Raw genomic sequence first — 18,153 nt, 5'->3', positions numbered from 1 at the left:
CCTCCTAAGCTGTATACTCACAATGTCATTAGCCTGGAAAGCAGGAAACTGCTCTCACTACACAGACAGTGCAATGATAATGATTAGTAGGAAGAGTACTAAAGAATAACAACCTGGTTTTAGAAAGTTTATTAAAATTTGGTACACCAATTTCACACAGCATATTGACTCAATTGCTTATATGGCAAACGTCTCATGGCATAGAACAGGGTGTGCCCACAAAGTATGACAGGCCAGAAAGAACACTAGACATGAAGCTAAAAGAACTAGTTCTTCTAGTTTGTGTGTTCTAGTTGTGTGTTTGTGTGTCATTTTTGGGTATATTGAGTGACTTCTCAAAGTTCACCTATAAAATAGGAATTAACTGTAGCCATTCTCTCTCTCTCTCTCTCTCTCTCTCACTGGACTGTCAGAGTCAAATGCGATTAGGTATGTAAAGATGGCCTTGTAATTATAAAGCATGTTGTTGATACACATCATTACCTGTAAATGCAGAAACGGCTGGCCATCTGATTTGACAATAAGAAAAACTATTGCTTTGGATCCTGAAATATGGGAATAAATTGAAGCTCTCAACAGGGAAAATGGGAAGGTAAAAGATAGTATAGAGATCAGATGGGATTTAGAACCAACAAAATTAACCCTAGAGGAATTCAAGAGCATACCTAGATTCTAGTTCAAAAACCACTGCGTTATAATTAAAACAGACCAATTAAAGGACCCCTAAAAAGAGACTGCAAAGGAAGCAAGATATACAGTCAGCTATTTAAGAAAAATTCCTGTTACATTACTTACATGAAAAGGCAAAATTCAACATCTGATGCCCTCCTTTCAAAGAAAACTGCAGAATTATCCCCCAAAATGGCTATAATTCTGAATTTATTTTCTCCTAGGGCATTTTCAAAGTCTTTGACTTCTCAACTTTTCCTTTTGCTTTGTCAAAGAGCAATCATTACTATCACTCTGCAAACATTTATCATATTACACTAAACACTACTTAAATTACAATAGAATTGAGGCCTCTCCTTCTTCCAGCAGAAAAGAGGATAGATGGCTTTATCAAAAAAAATGCTGTTCTGGGCTTCCCTGGTGGCGCAGTGGTTGAGAGTCCGCCTGCAGATGCAGGGGACACAGGTCCGTGCCCCGGTCCGGGAAGATCCCACGTGCCGCGGAGCGGCTGGGCCCATGAGCCATGGCCGCTGAGCCTGCGCGTCCGGAGCCTGTGCTCCGCAACGGGAGAGGCCACAGCAGTGAGAGGCCTGCGTACAGAAAAAAAAAAAAGCTGTTCTGCAATTGACACTGCAAGCTGTCATTGGAGTCCTGTGAGAGACAGGTTCAGCCTACCTAAACCATACATTAGAATATTAATATTATACGTTTTCTTGCAAGTAAATGAAAATTACAAGGGGTGAGGAAAAGGCTTAAATTTTTTTAAACTCTGGATAATCTAGGCCAATGTAGAAAAAAGGGTTTTTCAACTTTGGACATTAACAGAATTTAGCAATAGTTGGTAAAAACAACAGCTGCTAAGCCTGGTAAACCCACATGAGATTATTAGGTCAAAAATCACAGAAATACAGAGAACATTTCAGAACTCCCAGCACACTGACAACAAAGCACCAAAGTGAAATCTCATTAGGAAAGGAAATGTTTTTAGAAAGAACTTTTTTTTTAAATAAGACTGCTGCACCATGTGTAACATCTCTGAGGACTTCACTAGAGAGGAAAAACACAGGATCAAGAGTGAAGTACAGAACAGTTTCCTTCCTCTGTTCCCTTTCCCCTCTCATCATTCGCCAATGCACACACCAGGCAACTCTCTGCTTCCTTACAACTCATTCTCCATTCACACAAACACTGATACAGAGATTGAAAAAAAAAATCATCATTTTTCAAAAGTAGACCATATTGTTAGAATAAACTTTCTCTCGTCTAGATCACTTTAAGATAAGGAAACTACCAGTCACTGATGCTTTCACCTTCATGCAGAACAGGAAAAGAAACAAAGGAGCTCCAAGGCTTCTTACAGATAAAAATGAGAATTTTATGCTATCTAGATTTATGTGGCTTTTGAGTATTGTTACCCATGCTGATCAATTATCATGAAAAACTTTTCAAAGTTAAAGTCTACATATCTCAAAATATGCATTAAAAATGTGAAGGACCATACTTTTTTTACTTGTTCATTTGCTGAATAATTCAAGGTTGAATTTCAGAGAATGTGCAGATTGAACAAATTTCAGGCTATAACAAAAACTTAGAGGCTTTTCCAATCTGGTCCTGGGACAGCTATAATTTCTTCTAATTTGTAGTGTTCCTGTACAATCAATAACTATATAAAAGCCTAATTTTCCAGCATTAAGTAATTTGACTCTAAAAATAACCAGGAAAAAGTCCATTTAAGCCTAGTCAACTGAAACAGCAAGTTATAAATCATCAAAAGACAAATCAAGTGGAACCTGCCCTAATAGTTCTTCCTAGGTAGATAAGACAAAACAAGCCCAGTGTTTTGTGAGGCCCTTATAAGTAGCTGATGTGAGGCTGAAGTAGTCAAGTTTGCTCAGCATATTGTAACACTCAGTTGTGGAAGCTAATGCTCACTCACCACAAGATAACCAACCACATGTAAATATTCTACTAAGCCCTTTATATCAATTAACTTATTTATGCTCCCAACACCTCCATGAGGTTATCTCCACTTTACAGATGAGGCAACTGAGACAGTTATGGGATTTATCTATGCCTGCACAACCAGTAAACTCGTAAGACTAGCAAGAATGTGGATAATCTTCAAAGACATCTCTGAGGGGAATAAAAAGTAGCTCAGCTCAATAAAATGAACAGCACACTAAACGTACATTCATTCGATCACCCCTTCCTTCAGTCATAGGTGTAGTAGGAGGAGTCAGCAAAATGACTAAGGAGAGTGAACTCTTATCCTGACTAACATCTACCTTATTTGGGAGCTAAGCTACTCAGAACGCCAGTTTAATCGTAAAAATAGACATAGTTCTACCTGGCCTTTCTCCCTTCACGTTGATGATAACATCAAATGCAATGGATACTCCTTTCGCCCAGGAGGCATAAGAAAACAACTGCCCATGAAGGAGGAAACTCCTGGCAAATACAAGCCCTGCTCCCCCCATAAAACCTACCCAACGTGCCCACAGTTTTCAAGCCTTCTGGGAAACAAGGAACTGTCCTGTGTAGAGTGATTACCTGCTTTCCACAGACTTCTCCTGTGCAAAAAGAGTCATTATTCTTCCCACAGAACACACACTACTTCTCCCAAGTCTTCTCTCATTTCTAGTAAGACACTCATGTTTAGAAGCTGTCTTAATCCATTCGGGCTGCTATCACAAACTCCCATAGACTGGGTGGCTTAATCAACAACATTTATTTCTCACAGTTCTAGAAGCTGAGAAGTCCAATACCAAGGTGCCAGAAGATTCAGTGTCTGCTGAGAGCTCACTTGCTGGTTCACAGAAGGACCTCTTCTCGTTGTGTCCACACATGGTTGGAAGGGCAAGGAGCTCTCGGAGTCTCTTTCATAAGGGCACTAATCCTATTCTTGAAGGCTCTACCCCCATGACTTAATTACCTCCTAAAGACACCCCCCCCAATACCGTCACCTTAAGGGTTAGGTTTTAACATATGAATTTTGCGGGGGACATCGCCTATAGCAAAGCTATGATTTTTAAAGTTGTGCTAATATAAGTACATTCACTGGTAACCTGAAATTTGAGGATTTGGGGGACTCCATAAATAATCAGAAGGAACTTAGTCCCTTCCTTCTACAAAAAACTGAAAAGTTATAAATTATAGTAAAACTAGTAAAATTTCAGTAAGCATAGATGGACTTATGTAATTACCATGGGATGCTTGTGATAAAAGAAAATGAGAATATGTACTCCTATGACCTCTTCCTCAAGTTTGTTTCATATGAGTCTCCTCTGCTCCATCCCCACTGCCCTACTGGGTCTCCCAACATGATCTCTCACATCTCCAACACATCCTCCACATAACGGCCAGCATCACTTCCCAAAACAAATCTGATGTTACCTTCTGCTTCAAAACCTTCCTTGTGGCTCCTGGGCTCCTCCTGATGAAGCTGAGTGCTGCTTATGGGGTTAAAAATGTATCTCTAAGGCCACCCCAGGCAGAGGCTGAGCCAGAATCAGCACTGGGAGTTCCAACTCCCACTCTAGTCTCCAGTGCTCTCATTCTTCCATTCATGACACAAAGGGGAATAGCTGACTTTGGCAGGGAGGGCTACACTGGGTATATACCTAAAAATCTTGAAGTGTGAGATTGATTCCAAGCATATTTTCACATCAGTGTAAGAGACATTATAGCAGATAAAACTGGCAAAATACTATTTCATCAGGCAAAAAGAAAGGAGCCACATGGCCAAAGAAACAAGAATTTAGAGCCAAAAAGAACTTCAGGCCCTCATGCCACAATGCAACAGACACATAGAATGTTCACCTTCTTTAGCTCCAAAAATTTGATTCACATCCCATGATTTTACAAGCTAAAACACTGTGCTAAAAACTACTTTCCCTCTACATAAAACACAAACATAAAACATAAGTGATGCATAAGTGTTTTATAAGTGATTATAAAACATAATATTCAATTTAAAAATAAGTGTCTGGAAATTGGAATTGGTTAATTGGAATATTTTATTTAATCTTTGGGTATTTCATTATGGGTGTCTAAGAACCTGATACTTGAAGATGTAATATATGAAAGAATGAACATACATGTGGGAAGGTTAAAAACTACCTGTGGGCACCTTCTCCCAGATCTTATGGAAAACACTAATTTCCATAATATAGAGAGAATATTTAATTGTAATTCTAAAACAAGTACAAAATAAGTGCACATTAGTTTAACCACTTATTTTTTAAAAATTCAGTGGATGGGAGCAAATACTGCAAGCTATCGGTAATCAAGAAAGATTTTTATTTAATTTTTTAAAAAGTCTAATACTGACTAAATACTTTGGAGGAAAACCTAAACTGGCAAATCTCCTCTACTGCAAGATTAAGTTGAACAATACTAACTCAAGCATAGGATTAACAACTGGTAAACCGTAAGACCAGCCCAAGATTCCTCCCATGTAATATGCTTCAGTAGATCTGTCTTTTGCAGTGGGGTGACTCTGTGGCATTAATTTCTGTACTACATCCGCTCCACAGGCTCCTAATGCTCTTTGCTCACCTTCATGATCGTGGGTAAAGAAAGGTCTGGTGAAGTGTAGAACAATGGGAAAAGTAGGGCCTGAATCAGCTCATAACCCTAGTGCCCCCTCCCAGTTGGGTTGGTTCAGTTCTACCACCAATAAAGAACCATCCATGCCTGAAAAAACCTAGATCCCTTTTTAGCATTGTGAACCATGTAGGAGATGCTTATTATATCTGCTTTGTTCTCTATTTCTAGGGTGCCCATCACCATAGCAACAAGGCACACAGATGGAAAAGTAGGCTAGAAATACCTAGAAATGGGGGTGGGGATGGGGACTATGGAAGAAAGGGCCTTTCATTGGTTAAGAGAGAAAAGGCTAGAATTATTCTATCAACACAACACTATGGGACACTTCTAATGGAAAAAGTAGGTTTTCTTTGCAACAACAGAAAGCAGCCTAAAAATTCAATAAATATCAGTGTTTGTAGGAGGTAGAGTGGCTAACTTTTGGAGGTTTTAAAGCCAGGTCTATTTTATTAAAAAATCTTGTGTGCAAATCAAAACCTTTACACAGCATCCAATTTTGGAAATTACACATAGTTCCACAGCGTGGATGATTACTACTTAAAATTTTTGGTTATTTTGTTGTACTAAAGTTGAGACATCTGTTAAGGAAGTGTGGCTGGGAAGATAAGTTGATACAATGAATATTTTCCTGAAAGTGACAAGTTTATCTTCCAAGTTTTTGTATAAAATATCCCCAGAGGAAATCACTGGGTGGAGTGGTGAGGGTGACTGTTGTTTCACCCTAGGGAGTCCCTGTCCCCATCAAAACTGGGACAAGGCCTTTCCCACCTCCAGCCCCTCTGCTGTCGGTAAGAACATCTTCACACTCCAAGGTCTCTATTTTGGTTTTTGTTTGTTTTTTCCTTTTCTACTGCCACCCTGAGTCCTCCTTGTTCATAATTTTCTAGGACATTTGGAATGCTTGGGATATTATTTATATTGTTACTGGTCAGGAAATAGAACAAGGAGCCACACTGGCCGCATAAGCTACTTGGGGAGGTTTTCTACGTAAATAAAAATGGTGTATATATTAAAAAACAAGAGATGCTTTATGGACCAAATTGAGAGAGTTTAACACTAGCAACTTAGAGAGTTTAACAGCAAAAGCAATGGACAACTTTATGGGAATCTTAGGTCCTTGACTCAGCCGCTAACTAGCTGTGACACTGGATGATTTTTACTTTGCCTTTTTCAACCTTAATGTCTTATCAGTAAAAAGAAAAACTGAGATGGAACAGGGATATGAACTTGAGGTGTTCTAAGGATGATTTCAAGGCATGTTAAAATGTTATGCATATGTGTGTAGTATTCTGGGAAAGACCCTCAAGGATACCTATAATATAAAAAAGGTTAAAAATCGATACTCTGTAAGATCTCTTCCACACAACTCTAGAATACCATGACTTGAATCAACTTACCCAAATAAACTCAAGGCTTTGAGCTCAGACTCAGGTGAGTGTAATACTCAGGTCTTCTCAAAAGTCCTCACCCAAGGAATGCTCTCCCTGACCACCCTGTGTCACCAACCACTACCAGCCGCCAACCACTCTCTAGGCCTGTACCCTGCTTCATTGTTCATCAGAGCACTCAGTACATGATATCATATGTTGGATTTGCTTATCGTCTATCTTCCCTCCTCTAGGATGTACGCTCCATGCTGTTTTCTTCATTGTTGGATTTATTCTCAGTGCCTGGCAAATATTAAGTGCTCAAAAAATATTGAATAAATTTTTTCTTAATCCATAAAATGAAGCATGGCAGACCCAAAATTCAAATACATTTTTTTTTTAACTCTGGGGGCCTGCTAAGAGCAATGTACTCTACTAAGCATTTTGTGAGCATATCTGTCTTACTTAATCTTCATATGATCACATTAAGGCAAGCTTTTCAATTTTTAGAGCCTTCTATAAAGTAACACATCTGGGAAAAGGAGGCAGGCAACATACTGTAGAAAAAGTTGTTTCATCAGGCACCAGATCTACAGCTAACTTGTAGAGTCTGCTGAGACAAGCCACAATCCTTTTATAACTTAGTATCCACATTTGTATCCTGGGAATAACACTTGCCCCATCTCCCACAGGTCATCAGGAGAATAAATGTGCATATAAATGCTTCAGTATGTTAGAAGTGATGTACAAATGTATAATAGAGTAAGTAATGTGGTGGGGGTCCCTGTAAAGTGTTTCAGGAGAGATTTGCTACAAGCTGCTGGGAGAAGGCAAGAGCACAGGGGACATCTGTATAGTGTCCTTACATACAGGGTGTCAAGAGCATCCAGGATCCAGGAGGACCCAATAAAGACTTACTAATCAATGGGAATGACAGCCAGGCTCAACTCCTCTCCCTTCAGAATGCATTACTCTGTAAAGAAAAAAATGTCCCAAACCTAGCCTGGGACCAAATCTTTTTGCATGTAATTCACAACCTCCTCTTGGAAAGAAATTAGCATTCCTGTTAATGCTAATTTCCTGCTAAAACGTGGCAGAAAACTTTTTTTCAATGGGATTAAGACTTGCTCTTAGAAATCAGTCACCCACTGACCTAGGTGACTGTCGGTCAAGCACCTGGTGATCCTTACCAACATTCTATTTGTATATAGTCTAACAATGCGTATAAAAAATTATGTATTATTTCTAAATATTCTAGGAGAGTTTGAGTGTACATTCCTAAAATGGATAATGGTGATTCTATCACTTTGGTATCAAATTAGCTTCCATCAAGTCTTTTTAAAAGAGTGATAAGCTCTAACCATGTTCTTTCCCTTTTGAATGTTCTTGTCCACCAAGAAGAAATCTTTAAATTGGCCTATTGGGGACTTTTTCCTTAGAGTTGATAGTGAATTTGACTGAAAAGTTTTCTTTAGCACCCAAACCAGTTGATCTTCAAAGTGGGGTAAGGGGTTTGGGGGCTTTTTGTTTTTGGAAGGAGGAGTACTCTGGTAGAATCTACTTCCAGATCACCAATTAACCCTCGTCTAAAAGTATGTGTTTCAGAACACCTGATGTCCAGCTGGTTCCTTCTGGCCATCTCCCTTTTTTTCCCTTTTCACAGTCATCCTCTCCCCACGTTCCACAAGAAAGGTAAACATCTCATTTCTCAGGAGTCTGCGTGTGGTGCATTGCCTTGGGGAGTAAAACTCTCCAGGGCTCCAAGCTGAGAGGGTCATTTGAAATACTTGTAGGGTTATAGATGTTAAGAAAGTGATTGACTTTCAAGACTGAGAAATCCTTTTGGGAGTTGGGGAAAGTATCCATTTCTTTGCTTCAAACAACACTGGAGGGAGACCCAATCAAGTTGTTAGACAACAGAACATGGAAAATCATTTTTGTGATCAATCACTAGGTAACTTTTGTCATACACCTCAGGAGTTTAAAAAATAGAGTGGAATTAGACTGCCTTCATTCCCATACACTTATTTATGTGGTAAGGTGTCTCAAGCATTTACACTTAAAAAGAAGCCTTGATTATGAAGCCTACCTTATTTTAGCAATAAGTTTTACTTATGCATAAATAAACTTTGTTTAAGCCCCAGGCATCTCACTGAGAAGTTATTTTCCATAAAATTTTACCTATGCTTAATACTTACTCATCAAAATTCTAATATACTTGTTCTGGTCAATCGTATATTAGTCAAAATCATAAAAACTCAATCCAAATGAAATTTTGTTTAACATTTAGAGGCTTATTGTCACAAGAACTTAAAAAAATATAGTGTGTATATATGTGCATCACAAGAGTATGATAAGGTAATCAATGACAGATTTTCAAACATAAGACTGTTACATGGGGATTAGGTTATATAGAAGAAAAATGAAATGAGTTCCACAAGGGAAACAACTATGTAAAAATTCCCAGCTTTTCTAGACCAGCTTGTTTGTGTGTTTTTTAAATGGATGACATGGTAGATATGAAATCACTGTGGTATTTAATTTAGCTTCCACTGGGTACATTAAAAAGTGTTTTTTTAAATCAGTATTTCTAATATCAGAAGTGCCATTTTTTACAACTATAAAAAATTTAGATATTAACTTTTAAAATGTATGAGGAGAGGACACAGTGTTTCAAAATCCTTTTAGGGGGTACTGGATAAAAACATTATCAGACACTTTATTCTAAACTGCCTGTAAGGACTTCCCTGGTGGTCCAGCAGTTAAGACTCCACGCTCTCAATGCAGGGGGCCTGGGTTCAATCCCTGGTCAGGGAACTAGAGCCCACATGTCACAACTAAGACCCCATGCAGCCAGATTTAAAAAAAAAAAAAAAAAGTTGCTTCTATCTTGCTGTACTCTGTGCCCAAGTTTAGTCCCCAAAGCCTGGAATTGAAAGCACCCTTGGAGATCATAAACTGCCTGTAAGCCAAGAACCTGTGCTGACCATCTAAAATTTTGACTTCTAATAGAAAGAGCCAGAATTATTTCAGTAAAGTCCAAGAGCTGAGTCAAGCATCTCCTGCAAATGGCCAAATCCAGAACTCTAAACACAGTAAGCGTTCAGTAAACACTAGCTCATTAACAAAATATTTTGGTCATTCAACTGATATCTATTAACAGCATATATACAATAACTCTTCTTCCTACTTCTAACCTTCAAGGAAATCTTTCAGATTTCCAAATACCAGTCAAAAGTACACTATTGAAACAAGGCCCTGGACTAGATAATAAGTATACTGAATTTTATTGCCTAATGCTTTCCCACATATCAGTTTACATGCCAAGTATAATGCCTGGCTCAGGAAGCTCACTCGGGAGATGAACAAAATTCATCCTTTATCATGAAGGAGCACCTAGGAGGAGGCAGAGGCATTCTCTGGCAGAGGGAATATAACAGATGCACAAGCATCAGAGGCAACACAGGGACGGGATTCAGGAGCTCCTACGAGTGGTAGGCAGAGGGAAGGGTCTGGAATGGTCTTCCACAATAGGTATGCTTGAACTTACTCTTGAAAGATGGGCAGGTGTTTGACAAGGGGATATGAACACAGAGAGAGAAAAGGAAAAAAAAAGCCATGGAGTGAAGCCATCTAGCTACCTTGTACCTTCCTCCCTGCACTGCAGACAGTTTAAGATGGCTGGTGCATGGGGGTGCGATTGTGCACGCTGTGTCCATGGTGCACGCGTTGGTGATTTAGAAATGACGGGGTGGGGAGCGGGGGGCAGTGAGAGGTGAAGCTGGAGAGTTGTAGAAGCAGACGGAGGAAGACTGTATTATATGGCTCTCCAAGGCATTTGGAATCGATCCTTTGGCAAAGCAAGTCATTAAAGGATTATTAAACCAGGTAGTCGTGGTATGAACTTTGCCTTTCACAATGATTATTTTCCTGTTGTGTGGACAACCAATTTGGTGGGGGGAAGATAGGAAAGACTACAAACTTAACTACCATTTGGAGGCAATTAGCAGCAGTCCTGGAAAAGACTCAAGGCAGTCAAGAGACTGTAAAGGAAGGGCACTGTTGGGAGGTACCTTAAGGGTGTGGCCTCTGGACAAACTGGTCACCATCCTTTAAGGAGCAGTTAAGGGGGGAACAAAGCAAAGAGAAGCCCAGAGTGAGTTCTACGCATTTTAGGGTTATGTAATTGGGTACATGGTATTGCTATTTGCAAAAATATGGAATCTAAAGATGATTAGCAAGTTTTGGTGGGGGAAAAAGTATCTTTGGTACACTAACTCCAGGCCCTTACTGTTCCATAAGGCAGGTAGCACCAGTGATATCATCCCCATTTTAAGTTCAAAGGGGTAATTTTTTTTTTTTTGCCCAAAATCACATGTAGCAGTTTGGGGAGTCCACTACATACCAGGCTTAAGGGCAGATATACAAGGGAGACAAGATCCATGCTTTCACATAACTTATATTCTGGTATGGGCGGGGAGGGAAACAGAAGATAAACAAGCCAGCAAACAATAAACCAAAGCCTGAAAGACTAGGACGGAGAAAGGCAAGGGTACTTTATCTGAGGTGATCAGGGAAACTATACCTGAGGTCATTGGAGCTGACCTTCCATTGAGAAGGAAGCAGCTATGCAGATTCATAAGAGAAGAGCGGTCCAGGCATAGAGCAGCAACTGAGAAGCCCCAGAGGTAGGAACAAGGTTGGGGTGCCCTGAGGGAGGAATTCCAAATACTTGGCAAGTGGTGAGCCAGAGGAAGCCCCGGCTCCAAAGGCATTCCTGGGAGGGTGGAGGTGAAAGCCTTGCGCCCCCTTAGGGCAGTGCTGGCAGAGCATAAATACTCTGGGAACCTGCCCACCAAGCACAGCATCGTGCATCCAGAAACTGCATCATGACTCACACTTTTCGAAGACAAGTCATTGCTCAGTTCCCTATTTCGGCATTGAAATAGGGCCAGGAACAAACTCACTTAGTTTTGCCTAGAGAGATGAACTTTAAAATCTTCAGATGAACAGAATTCATCTTAAATTCATCTGCTCAGAGCAAGAAATAACCTGCAGTCCAATGGCAGGCGGCTCTGCCCCCAAGGCTCTGTCATGTCCTCACGTGTTACACGGGAGCAGAGCCTCCCAGCCACCCTCGAAGGCCCTCAAAGGGACTAGTGAGGCAACATTTTCTCCAAAGGATGCCCCATTAGCTCAGCTGGACAGGATAAGGAGAAATGGTGCCCCACTGCCAAGGTGCCAAGCTGGGTCCTGTCAATGAGAGCCTGAAAGCCTTGGAGAGACTGGATGTTCGGCTGCCTGCTGGCTCTGAGATGCGCCATCCCAAGCACAGCAGTCTAGCCAGCTCTCTGGAACATACTGCCTACGCCTCCCCTCCTGTGGTCATCTTCCACTGCTGCTTTGTGGTCTACCTATTCTGCCAACGTTCCTTCATGTGCCCCCATTCAGCCAAATGGCTTCAAATTCCCCTTGCTAAGGGTGATGCAGATCAACCCTCTGACCCTCTCTGAAAAGATCCTACTTTACAGCCAATTTTCTCAGATGCATCTGCTTGGTGTATCCAAAAGAAAAAAGTAGCTGAATTTAAAGTTTGTCAATATAGCATGAATAAATTAGAAAAGAATTAAATTGTTCCTGAGTTAGGTGACCCCTTTCAGAGGACCACATGGAGAAGTTATATATTATGAACACTTAAAGATGACTCCAAACATTACAGCTGCTTTGGAATGGTGCTGGAAACCTGTGGCACACTGATCCCTGCTTAAGGCAGGCTCATCTCGTGTCCAAGCTCATTTCAAGCCACACTTCCACAACATCTCTGCTCCTGCTCCCTGGCCAATTTTTGTTCCTAAAGTCACCATACAACCTCCAACCATAAGACGCTTGCACATACTTTCACGGCACCTAATAACGTTGGTAGTAGCAATTTTTCATGTATTTGCAGTGATTGATTCTCCTGTCTCCCCCAGTAACATGTAACCTCCATGGTGGTATGGACCACGTGCATTTTTGCTTACTGTTGTGTCCCTAGAAGCCGGCACAGTGTCTGGCACACAGTAGGTGCTTAACAAATAGCTGCTGAAAAAAATGCGATGAAATATACTCATTGGTGGAAAGTTTCTGCTTCTGAGAGTGCATGTGGCAAAAAATCATTCAAATCAAGGCTGGAAAAGGTTAAGGCTGAGCTATTCTGGTTTTTATAAAATAAATAAATAAATATATACACACACACACACACACACACACACACACACACACAGAGGAAAGACTTTGCTAGGTTTAAACTGACTTGGGGGACAATTCTCAAAAAGTCTGACTAACAATATAACAATACTCATTTGGATATGTATGGAGGTGACCAATTTTAAAACTTTTTTTTAATGGAATAAGAGTTCATTTTCAAAAAGGTTCATCTAGATTAGGCCAAATTAAAAAAGAAAAGCTACCACTTACTTCATCAGGCACAGTTTATTAGGTAATCTACATACATTTTTTTCATTTACTCCTCATATCTGAACCTTACCCCCAGGTTACAGATTAGGAAATTGAGGATGCAAGAGGCATGCTGAGTAAGTGGGAGAGTCAGGATTCATATCTAGATCTATTTGATTCCAAGAGCTATATCTTAAATCTAAGCCACACTATAAGCTAAGAAATAGGTGTGACATTGAGTAGTAAGGCGTTACTCCCTCCCATGATAAGGTACAAGACTACAGTCTAGTACCATCGATTGGGGCCAGTGTTTAAAATAGGATTTGGATGCCAATGATGTGGTAGTAGAGAAATGAGACAATTCATGAAAAAGGAATAAGGAGGAATATGAACTAACATTTACTGAAAGCTTGTTTTATGCCAGATACTGGATACTGGATTAGATGCTTTCATGTTAAGAGCTCTTTTAATCCTAAGAATTCTGTGAGATGGATAACAATAGTCAAGAAAAAAAAGGTGTAGAATAAGAGTGGTGTTCGACTACTCCAATGTTCCTTTCCCCCATTTTACTAAGGATGCGAAAATCCCATGTTTTAGCTGGGCATAAGGTTGTCTACAGTAAGGACAATATTCCCCAGTCTCTATTCCAGCTAGGTGAGGTCATATTGCTAAAGTCTGGTCAATGAGATTTAACAAGAAATGTATGACAGCCTCCAGGAAATTTCCTTAAGAGACCCTGGGCTCTTGCTTTTTCCCATCTTCTTCCCTTCCTTTCGTCCTCCCTTCTACACTTGGAACCTGGATGTGATGGCTGAAGCTCCACTTAGGACCATGAGATTGAGGGCCTCATTTGATGTTTGGTAGTTCTAAAAGGTGGAAACAGCCTAGGTCTCAGGGGATTTGTAAAATCATAATACCAGCTCTGGAGTGTCCCTCCATAAGCTTTTTTTTTTTAATGTGAAAGAGAAACAAACATCACTTTGTTTAAGCAATTTTTCTTTGAGGTCTCTGTAACTGACAGCTAATCTTAACTAATCCAGCAACTCATCCAAAGTGATAGTGTAGGGTTCAAACCCAGGCTCATCAGTCTGCACAGTTCACACTCTTAGGCAGAAGCCTGAAGAACTCCTGATTATAACCTGCAATAGACTTGAGGGGGAAATGTAAAAATGCTGAAAGAAAATTTGAAAGAAGAAAAGAAGGAAGGTTTTAATATGCTTTCAAATCTGCATACCTGAGACAATCAAAGGGAATATGCTACTGGACAGTAAAAAATTTAGTCTCCATCATAGATGGGCTGAGGAAGACCTCAGTCACCTGCATGGAGCTGGAAAGAGAAGAGAAATAGAAGCTGTGTAGCTGATAATGTCTCTGAAAGATGCTGTTGACCAAGGAGCGGGCATTGTAGAATAGAGCCCTGAAAATGGCCACAGGATGAAACAAACAACAAAGAATTACAAGGAATCCTGAAATTGAAGAAGCAGGAGATGAAGTTCAAAGATACACAGTCTGGAAAGAAACAAGCAGAATTATATGACCCATATCAAGCAGAATCACATGACCCATATCAAGACCAAAAAGGCAAAAGTAAAGGTCAAGGTTGAAGCTCTGACAACTCATTTTTATTCATTTCCTTTACATGGGTTCACAACAGCATTGCAGAAGTGAATTTAGATTGTGTTGCAATTGAGTAGAATCCTAAATAAAAGGAAGTCATAGAACAGGGAGTTTATTATTACCCTTTGTTCAATTTCTAAATGAACAGCACTGAAAAGAACTTAGAGAGATACAGTGATTGGAGTTAGGCCTAATTTTATTTAAGATCAATCTTAATGATCCAGAAAAGGAAAAATAAGTTATGTCTGCCAAAGACATTATTTTAAACACGAGAAAAAAACCTAAGTCATAATAAAGGTGTGTAGGAAGTTTAGGAAATATAGATAGGAAATAAAATGCAAGTGGGCAATAGCAATAAAAGAAAAGGCAGCAATATGAAAACAGACATGACAGAAATTAGAATGTATTTTATAACTGGTTTAAGAAATTCCATACTATAATTGGACCTCCCAAATTCCTATGAGTGGTCGCAGGTCTGTACTGTTTGCAGAGTAAGCAATACTCCCTGCGTCAGGAGAGCAGTGAGGGACATGCTATATAGGAGGCAATGAAAACCATGCCACCGAGTCTGGAGTAACACGACAGATTGAGCATACATTTGTTTCTGATAATATCAGTGTAAGCTAGAAGGATGCTGGAAAGAGAAGCAAAAAATAAATTTGGAAATTCAACTTGAGAAACACTAAATGAACATCAGATATTAAATAGGCTATTTTTTATGGGCAGTAAAAAATCAAAAAGGAACATAAAAATACTTGGATACCATCAAAAAGGATTTTAAAATTACAAAAACTTTTTTATAAATAAAAATTTTGGCTCAAACAAGAATCTTCTACATATTATTTCCAACCTTCAACTCCAGAAAACAAAACAAAAAATCACAAATTTCAAACCACTGAAGGAAAATACCCACACAGCCTAAAAAAATGTGGAGGGATAATGGAATATTATTCAGTACTAAAAAGAAAAATTATCAAGCCATGAAAAGACATGGAGGAAACTTAAATGCATAATACTAAGTGCAAGAAGCCAATGTGAAAAGGCTACAGACTGATTCCAACTACAAGACATTTTGGAAAATGGACACAGTGAAAATATCAGTGGTTGCCAGGGGTTGGGGGGGCAGGAGGGATGAATAGGAAGATCACAGAGGAGTTTTAGGGCAGTGATAATATGATATAGTATCATACTCTGATGACATTATAATGGTGGATACATGTTGTTATATACTTGGCCAAACCCATAGAATGTACGACACCGAGTGAACCCTAATCTAAACTATGGTCTTTGGGTGATAATGATGTCTCAGCGTAGGTTTATCTATTGTATCAAGTGTACTGACTCTGGTGGGGGATGTTGATAATGGGGGAGGCTCTGCATGAATGGTAGCAGGGGGTACATGGGAACTCTCTGCAGTTACTCTCAATTTTGCTGTGGATCTAAAACTGCTCTAAAAAATAAACTCTATTAAAAAAAAAGAAAAACTTGAAAGACCTGGTACCCTTTTCCAGTGATATTGATTAGGGCCCTTTTTCATTTTAATTAACGTTGGTGCTTTCATTCTGAGGATTCGGAGGAATGAAACAGCAATGGGGAGGGGAATGGTCTTTAAAAAGCAAATCTTAACCAGTCAAGTGAAATCACTCCCAATGTGAGAATCTTCCTGTTAGGCTGGACATGTTGGAACACTTTTCCAATTTAAGAAAAAAAGAACGTTTCAAAGAATAGTAAATTTAATTCTAACATGTAGTAGACGGAGAGTAGGTATCATGACTCAACCGTACACTCAGCAACAACACTGTCCCCCTCATTACCTGAACTAAGAGTAACGTCTGACATGTTAGGGGCTCAGTCACTTGTGGGATTGGCTGACATTTTATATTCCTTCAAGGGTGAAGCTGTTGACTAGGGAAGCCAGGGGCAAAAGAAAGTCACCTTGGCACTCACAAATCAAAGAGCATTTTCGGTTCTCAGGAGGTGGAACCTCAGCACGTAGAGGGTACTGGAATTTTTAAACAATTATACTGCAGTTTGATTGCTTCTGTGTACTATAACCTGACACTTAGGTTTTAGGAGACCTAACAGTCTGATAAAGACACATACCATTTCACTTCCTCTTAGAAAGCAGTGTACACTTTGCCTGTGTTAAGTTGGTTAACTATTTGCAATTTAAAATTTTCATACAGATATCTTTTTACGGACTTAAAAGTTTTTGGCAAGGCGAATTTATTCAAGGAAGTTCACGGGTAGGTTTTCGTTTTTAAATCAGGTTTATCCTTTTTGGGGGGAGGTGGGAAGGGGGCCGCTGAGAGGGAGTCTTTCTGACCACAAAGAAGTCTTCCACAAATGTCATCTGACTAAAAGCAACCTATGGACTTTGGGAAGTCAGGTGAGGACACAGAGTGATGAGCCAACACCCAGCCTCCTCCCTCTGACCTCTCAGCACCTGCTCAACTGCAGCCCAGTAAGGGGAAACTCTTAGCTTCTCTCTCGAAACGGGTATAGGTTGCTCCCTTCTCCTTCAAACAAACGAATGCCAACACCACCATTAAATTGTAGGCGAACAATTGTAGATTTCCCACGAGTAGAAAATGTTTGCCAACAAACAGCGCCAGGGCAGGGGGCAAAGGAGAGCGACCCGAGCGCGGACGCCCTCCGGAGAGGTCTGCTCATCTAGGGAGGGCGAGACTCCAGCCCAGGAAACCAGAACCCGGTTCCCGCACCACCCCGAGGACTCACACTCAGGTGCGGCGCCGTGACTGCTGGGGGAGACATGAGACCGCCTCGTCGCGCCGCCCACTCCTCCTGCCCCGAATGATCCCAGCACCCAGAAGTCCCTCGGGGGTATCACTCCCCCTCTCCTAGAGACGAGGGAGTGGCAAAACCGCGCCTCATCTCTCTAGCCCAGCCACCTGCCCGCAGGCCCGGCTCGCAGGTGAGGCGCGGACAGGTAACCGCACCTACTCGGCCAACCCCACCTGCTGCGTCCCCTCACCCGGTCCTCCGCCCCCACCAACTGGGTCGGCTCGGCTCCTCCTCGGTGACCAGGGGCGTCCCGCCCCGACCTACCTGAGTGCCTCCGGCCCCCGGATCCGGCGCTCCTCGCGGGGTGCGCCCCGCGCCGCTCCGGGCGCGCCGGCGGCGGCCCCGCGCCCGCACTTCGTTGCTGCCGGCTGCTGCGGGCTCAGCGGGAAGCCCCAGCGCTGCCAGGCTCACCGCCTCCGACCGGCTCCATTGTGACGCGGCGCATTCCGCCGGCCAATCGGGGCGCAGCGGCGCGAACCGCTGACTAAGTTCGCGGGGGGAGAAGGAGGGTACTGGGCGGAGGCAGGAGGCGGAGGCGTTGGCCGCACGGCGGTGGTGGCGGCGGAGGAGAAGGAGGAAGGGGAGAAACGGGCAGCAGCTGTTTCGGTAGTTGCTCCTGCTGTTAAATTTGCAGCAGCCTCTGCCCGAGTGT

At 41.3% G+C, this 18,153-nt stretch overlaps 1 protein-coding gene across 3 annotated transcripts in view; it reads right to left on the bottom strand.

Annotated features, from left to right (window-relative positions):
* Positions 1–17,908, bottom strand: part of LRRC8B (leucine rich repeat containing 8 VRAC subunit B) — a 74,352-nt gene extending 56,444 nt beyond the window's left edge. For all 3 annotated transcript variants that reach the window (XR_014293540.1, XM_082615691.1, XM_082615693.1), the window contains exon 1: positions 17,766–17,908. The gene's annotated coding sequence lies outside the window, so the exon portion shown is untranslated. The remainder of the gene's footprint in view (positions 1–17,765) is intronic.
* Positions 17,909–18,153: the final 245 nt, after the last annotated feature.

Source organism: Mesoplodon mirus, assembly GCF_964341445.2.
Source record: "Mesoplodon mirus genome assembly, chromosome: 3".
Classification (NCBI taxonomy): domain Eukaryota; kingdom Metazoa; phylum Chordata; class Mammalia; order Artiodactyla; family Ziphiidae; genus Mesoplodon; species Mesoplodon mirus.
This window is presented reverse-complemented; position numbering and strand designations above follow the sequence as displayed.